The sequence below is a fragment of the Periophthalmus magnuspinnatus genome, chromosome 3 (genome assembly GCF_009829125.3).
Source record: "Periophthalmus magnuspinnatus isolate fPerMag1 chromosome 3, fPerMag1.2.pri, whole genome shotgun sequence".
Classification (NCBI taxonomy): Eukaryota; Metazoa; Chordata; class Actinopteri; order Gobiiformes; family Gobiidae; genus Periophthalmus; species Periophthalmus magnuspinnatus.
Window position 1 is genome coordinate 4795158 of NC_047128.1, and position 7771 is coordinate 4802928.

At 39.6% G+C, this 7771-nt stretch overlaps 1 long non-coding RNA gene and 1 pseudogene across 1 annotated transcript; both read right to left on the minus strand.

Annotated features, from left to right (window-relative positions):
* Positions 1-479: 479 nt before the first annotated feature.
* LOC129457363 (uncharacterized) lies at positions 480-1958 on the minus strand. Its single transcript, XR_008649208.1, has 3 exons — positions 1727-1958; positions 1045-1093; positions 480-933 (listed from the first exon to the last, which is right to left on the minus strand). It is a non-coding gene; the product is annotated as an uncharacterized LOC129457363 (long non-coding RNA).
* Positions 1959-4719: 2761 nt separating this feature from the next.
* On the minus strand, positions 4720-7771 carry LOC129457432 (small RNA 2'-O-methyltransferase-like; annotated as a pseudogene).

The following is a 7771-nucleotide window of genomic DNA, read 5'->3' on the forward strand; positions in this document are numbered from 1 at the left end:
ACACTGCTGGTTTAGCAGGGAGCGGGCGCTTAGGAACGCTGTCAATCCAACCTGTTGCTAAAGCCAGCGGGAGCGATCTCCAGGAAAGAAGGCGACTGTTATTAATGTTCATATTTTGATTTACAAACACAATAGCAAAATAAAAATACTAGGACCATGTAGAGTGGGTTAATACGAACATATTAAGACCAAATTGAGGAGCCTGACAGCAGCAGTTATGGAGAGAGGGGTGACAGTGTTTAATATAAAGAGAATTGGTGCGCCCATGTGCACTTTCTATTTGGAACGTGCTGGCTAGCAGGTTAGCTATGTCAATTTATATATACAGTCTGTGATCGATCCTGAAAAATTTGGATATCAGCTTCCAAATATATCCTGGTTGGACATATAAAACTATGTCAAAAGACTATTTGCCATAGTTGTCCCAGAAAGTCTCAGAATGTTTGAACTTTTATTTAACAAAGCTGTTCTGTGGTTATTTGAGTGATAAATAACAGCTCCATTGTGGATTATGTGGATTAGTTCTGTTTTATTTTATTATTGTATAAAGGAAATAAATGCCATTTTCTGACTCTGCACTGGTATCAGTTGATATCTGGGATTGGCATATACTTAAACCTATAATATTGAAATCGGTATCGGTATACGAAAATGCTGGATCGGTGCATCCCTAGTAACTGACCAAGCTCCAGTAATGAGACTCTAAAATGCAACATTCACTGAGCCAAAGGTTTGTACTCTCGTCAGGACAGAAATAATGTTCTAATAATGACTTTTGTGCCGCAGGCCAAAACCACAGAGCTGAACATAAGATAGCAAAGCAGAGAGTAGTTTCCATTTGCCAAACAGCATCACAGGTAAAGCAGCGTTGGTCCAGTGGTAGGCTCCGGGGCCCAGGTTGTGGAAAAACATGCAGAGGTCTTCATTATGGTTCTGGACAGAAAAAACATGGACCTGGAGAAGCTAGTAAGTTACACACAAGAACAAAAGTCAAATGTAAGGCAACTGTATAAACTAAACATTTGATTGATTCTGTAAACTCACCTTTCTAGCTCTCTGGTGGAGGTGCATGTGTTGAGTGGCACTTATTTTTCTGTCAGAATGAAAAGAAAAACAATATTTACATGCTTGCTGTCTTAACACTACACTGTTAAGCTTTGACATCCCCAAACCAATTTTTACCCTATAATAATAATTTTCCCTGAACTCCAAGTCTTATAGAGCATTAATATGCTTATATTTTTGCATGCATAGGCCCATCTTAAAGATGCCAGATTTCAGGTAGACCTACACTCTTTAATTATCAGTGCACACGGGACAGTTTCAGGCTTCTATCAAATTCTCTGTCTGATTCTCGTCTTGTCTCTGTCGTGAACCCAATCTTAGTTGCAACTATAGCAGGTGAGCTGATTTGTGCTGCTAAACAAGTCTCTCACACATAAAATTACAACCACAAGCTAGCTAGGATTAGCCAATAGTTTTTTAGTTAGTCACTCTCACCTTTTTATTGAAAATCAAACACATAAATAGGATTGATCACAAGCTCCTGAAAATGTGTTCTTTAAATCCGTTTTGTATTTTTTCAGACTATCGTAAAATGTTTTTTGCTGTGTTTGGTAATGTTTGCATTGTGTAACCATGGTAACTGCTGAACATTCCGCTGTAGACATACATGCAGAACACCCCCACTCACTGCAAAGTAATTGAATTGAATCTAGTGGGCTACCTTCTGGTCTAGTTTGTAGTGCAGTTCCTGGTCTGACAGCCAGGGGTGCTTGAGGGACTCGGTGGCACTCATCCTCCAGCTCTTGCTCTTGACCAGCAGACGTGTGATGAAGTCTTTGGCTTCGTCCGACACGTCCGTGAATTCCTCTTCTTCAAAGTTCCACTGACACGCCAGGATGTTGTTCAGCGTCTCATTATCATCATCCCCCAAAAACGGAGACAGGCCGCTGAGGCTAGAGCAACAAAGTACGGCTCAGAAACAGAGCAATATTATTGTATATACAGAGGCTAGTAGGTCGACTTTATAATACACCCATAGGCTGTATAAAGTGGAGTATGACGTCAAAACGTTCCATCCAAATGAAGCTTGTCGAGGCGCTTAGCAATGCTGTCAATCAAACCTGTCGCTAACATTAGTAGAAAAGAAGGTGCCTGATTCATCTGTTACTGATGTTGATATTTTGATTTATGACATAATAGCGAAATAAAAAGGACCGTGACCCAGCATCATGTAGAGCAGGTTAATACAAATATTTTAAAACCAAAATGATGGCGTTCACTACAACAGTTACAGAGAGAGGGGCCACAGTTTATCAATATAAAGTGAATTGGAGACAGTCGATGGAGCCGAAAGCGTGCCCATGATGATTATCTATGTCCATTTATTTACAGTCTATGAATACACCTTAACCTAACACCTAAGCCTTAGTAAAGCATGAACAGACTTAATTCACTTAACTAACCATAATGGGTTAGGCTATTAATTAAGTAGATACTAAGGCATTCTTAATAAACTATTTATCGATTATGTCTGCGTTGATAGAGAGTCATGGAAATCTGACAAAGTTTTGGAGGACAGTCAGATCCCTCTCAGAATCTAGTATTCATACATTATTAACTGATAGTTTATTAGATTCTTTGTGATGCTTTCAATAGGCATTTTATCTCTGAATGTGACGTTTTGGATACTAATGGTGGTCCTTATGATCTTGATTATGTTGAGTCTGAACCATGGGCATCACATTTTTTCTTTAAGACCTTTCACTTACATGCAGGTCTTAAATGCTCTCCACTCCATAGACCCAAAGAAGTCCAAGGGAGCTGATGATCTTGATCCAAAACTTCTGTTACCAGCTGCCCCATATTTAATTCAACCTCTTCTACATATTTTATTCATCATTCAAATTTTTAGAAAAGTTAGTTTCAAATCAAGTTACAGGTTATTTAAATAATTGTTCAATTTTGAAGTCTTATCAGTCGGGTTTCAGAAAAGGGCATAGTACTGTCACTGCAACCACAAAAGTTTTAAATGACATTTTCTCAGCCCTTGATGTTAAACAAGACTGTGTAGCTTTGTTTATTGATTTAACTAAAGCTTTTGATTCAGTGGATCATGGAGTCCTCCTGAAGCATCTGAAACATATTGGATTTGACTATGCTACATGTAATTGGTTCCAAAATTATCTTTTCTGTGTAGACTCTGCACACCTGACTGGGCGACAGGTGCGTCGGAGGAGAAGCACTTTGTCTGAAAGGCATAATTCACTTTACATAAATCTTTTGTGAGTTAAAATGCATGGATAATGACTACAAAAATATAAAGATTATCATCACACTAAAAAGGCAGTAGTTATATACCATAAATTTGACATTTTCTGACAAAATAAGTGAACGCACCCAACAAGTTCACATAATTGAAAATGAGTGAATATTTGCATAAAAACAATAACGTTTATTAGTTTGAACATTAAATATCATGTCTTTGTAGTTTATTCAGTTTAATATAGGTTGAAAATGATTTGCAAATCATTGTATTCTGTATTGTTTTTAAGTTTCCCAACTTCATTGGAATTGGGGTTGTCTGTATGTGTACGTGTGTGTATGTATGTATGTATGTGTATGTAAATCTCTCTCTCTCTCTCTCACTCATATATATATATATATATATATATATATATATATATATATATATATATATATATATATATATATATATCCACACATACACATATAAAAAAAATCTCCTCACCCTCCACGGGTAGTCTCATTCCCTCTTTTTCCACGCTCGGGACCTCTACTATTCAAAACACAAAGTAATGTAAAGTAATGTAGTCCGAAAGTGTCATAGATTATTATACAGCAGACAAAAGCAAAATATGTCTTTCTCCTCACCAGTGCAATTACAGCCAAGTCAAGACAATACATTTTGGGAGTCATCTACTTCATCTATTCACCTTTTTTTTGGTCTATTCCAGGGTACTGGAGAGGAGAATCCGGCCGATAGTCGAACCTCGAATTCAGGAGGAGCAGTGTGGTTTTCGTCCCGGTCGCGGAACACTGGACCAGCTCTATATTCTCGATCGGGTCCTTGAGGGTTCATGGGAGTTTGCCCAACCAGTCCACATGTGTTTTGTGGATCTTGAGAAGGCATTTGACCGTGTCCCTCTGGTGTCCTCTGGGGGGTGCTCCGGGAGTATGGGGTCCGGGGCTCTTTGCTAAGGGCTGTCCCTGTATGACCGGAGCAGGAGCTGTGTTCGCATTGCCGGCAGTAAGTCAGACCTGTTCCCAGTGCATGTTGGACTCCGCCAGGGCTGCCCTTTGTCATCATCTTGTTCTGTTCATTATATTTATGGACAGAATTTCTAGGCGCAGCCGGGGGCTGCAGCAGGCACTGGGGCGGTTTGCAGCCAAGTGTGAAGCGGATGGGATGAGAATCAGCCCCTCCAAATCCGAGGCCATGGTTCTTGACCGGAAAAAGGTGGCTTGCCCTCTCCGGGTGGGTGGTGAGTCTTTGCCTCAAGTGGAGGAGTTCAAGTATCTTGTTCGTGTCTTGTTCACGAGTGAGGGAACCTACCCTCACCTATGGTCATGAGCTCTGGGTAATGACCGAAAGGACAAGATCGCAGATATAAGTGGCCGAAACGGGTTTCCTCCGTAGGGTGGCCGGGCGCACCCGTAGGGATAGGGTGAGGAGCTCGGTCACACGGGAGGCGCTCAGAGTGGAGCCGCTGCTCCTACACGTCGAGAGGAACCAGTTGAGGTGGCTCGGGCATCTGCTCAGGATGCCTCCTGGACACCTCCCTAGGGAGGTGTTCTGGGCATGTCCCACCGGGAGGAGACCGCGGGGAAGATCCAGGACACACTGGAGGGACTATGTCTCTCGGCTGGCCTGGGAACGCCTTGGGATCCCACCGGAGGAGCTGGAGGATGTGTCCGGGGTGAGGGAAGTCTGGGAGTCCCTGCTTAGACTGCTGCCCCTGCGACCCGGCCCTGGATAAGCAGAAGAAAATGGATGGATGGAGTCAAAAGTTTTCGTGGGCACTTTTTCTACTAGTGGGGAACGTTTTGTAATTTTTTTCTGTACTACTGTCAGCTGACACTACTACTAAGATTTGAGCTGCATGGCTTGAATTAATAACTTCTATAACCTCATTATTGGGGTTGTCAAAAGTACCAAAAATAACATACTAATTGATACTAAAACTAGTATCAAAAACTAAATCTAAACTGAGAGGTCTCGAGGCTGACTCCATAACATGCACTTGTTTTTCATAATCGGTTTGTCTTTTCCTGTTATCTTGTCTCTTTGTAATTATGTAAATATATTTTTTATTTGCTGCTGGCACTTGGCCAGGACTCCCTTGAAAAACAAGTTTTTAATCTCAATGGGACTTTCCTGGTTAAATAAAGGTTAAATAAAGTAAATAAAATAAAATCGAAACTAGATACTCATTTGAGCAGGTATCGATAATAAAAAGACACATTCACAGGACAGTAATGAGCCTTTCCTGAAAAGCTTTATATACAAGTATAAGACACATAGACTAGTATACGCTCATGAATGACTATGGAATCTACCTGGATGACAGGGATTACACAGGTAAAAGGCCACATGGGAAAATCACATTCTTTTGTCTAAAGAGTTTTTATTATCGTCATGGTATCGGACTCAGTATTGGGTATTGAGTCTAATCCTTAGTATCGAAATCAAGTTTGAAATTTTAGTATCGTGACGACACTGCTCATACTCAACATAAACTTACTAATGTGTTTCAGTCAATTTTTTGTTTATGACATGCCTAATTATGATGGCTCTCACCAGGACTGGAGCTGCGCCCTGGTCCACTCGAACTTGTGGTCTGGGTGCCTGAAGCCAGTGAGCCCAGGGAACAGAGGGTTGAACTCAGAGTTTGGGGCGCTGATGATGACATGTACAGGGGCCATGTATCCAAACAGGACCTCTGAGAAGTGTTCCACATCGCAAAGAAGCAAGTGCTCGATACTGACGGAAGAACAAACACAAGGGTCAAATCATAAATTAAAAGGGGCTGTACTACATTTTTTTCATGTAAAAACATTTGTTTTACCCTGGTACAGATATATTGGAAAAGTAGCTCTTGGAGTCAAAACTAGTAAGCATATAATTACAAGGTGTTTTTATTGTCTGCAAACCAGGAAAATAATGGCGGATTGTGTTAGCATGCTGAATCCACACTGGTCTCTGAAAATTGTGAAAAGCAATTATAAACTCATTGCTGTGAATAATTAGGATGCTTGGAATGCATAAGGTAAGTGAGGAATAACTTTGGACCACTGCAAACCGTTTAAAATGAAGTAGCCCTCTTTTTTCATGTTTTCGAGACAGTAAAAATTAGATGATAAATAAATTGTAACAGGTAGTAAACACTCTTCCAGAATGTTACATAGTGCAGCTTTAAAGCCTAGTTTAGTATTTGGCTATTTGCTGATACTTTATCCTGGGGAAAAAGTAGTTTGGGAGAGTACTGCTGCAGTACTGTGTAACTAACGCCTTCCTTCCTTATGTTTGTGTTTCTGGCGCCCTCATGTGGCTCACAGCTCTACACTGAAGGCCAGGTGGAACACTTAGAGGCGGGCGTCTGGTTCAGTCACAGACCCCTAGTACAGCTCCACACACAGCTGCTCAAAGCCAGGCCGCAGGTAGCCTGTGGACAGAAGGTCCAGAGCATGCCTAAGGAAACAACAAGGAGGCAGTTTTTCACTTATCGTTCAGTAAATGAAAGTTGGAACTAGAGCTGCAACGATTAATCGATAATCATAGTTGTATTTAGATCAAACACAACTATGAAGTAGTAGAAGTAAATTATTTGACTCTGAGGGGTCAAATAATTTACTCCTATGACTAGTTATCCATACCAAGTACTACAGTTATTCTTTTATTTATGTATTTTTTGCAGCATGTTTTTTTTTTTTTTTTTACAATATTGTAAATTTTTTAAAAACTGTTCACTGGGACTATCCTACTTCATGGGAACTATCAGTGGCAGTAGTAGTCAGAATACTTTTTTTTGTAACTGTATTGTATTCTGGTACAGTTAGTTTCATTTGTTGGTGTTCAGAAAATAGTTATTTTCCTGAAATCAAAGGAATACATTGCAGTGCTTGATCACACAATTTAGATTTGAAACTGCACATAATTAGTCATAGTAAATCCATAATGAAAGTAAAACTACTTTAAACCTTAACCTAAACCTTTAAACCTTAGAAGTATTCTTCCCGTCACTGCATTTTCTGTTAAGCCTATATCTTGTGGATTAACTACTGTAAATGACTTTTCTTTTCCTTTTTTTTTTTGTATATATATTTATCTTGGCAGTTATCTAGGGTGTCTGCTAAAATAAAATAATTTATGACCACCTTTTTTCTTTGACTTTTGCTCCATTGATGTCGACTCCCACCAAATGTTCAATTTCACGGAAAAATTTGAGCTGTTTCAGGAGACTGCATTCAATACAACCCAGATCCATCACATGGAAATAAAAAAAATACGTTAAACTGATTTAAACGCAAAAAAAACATAACGCTGCTTTACAACACTCAATGCATGTCTAAAGTAAAAACATTAGCTTACAGTTAGCTTATACAAATGTAGCATCTACCAAATCTTTTACCAAAAAAACTAAAATATATGTTATATAACTTACTTTTTAGTTTTGTATTTCTTAATAAAATAAATGACAAACTGGTGTCTTTATTTGCGAATCGGTGGGTTGAAAAACGGCTCCAT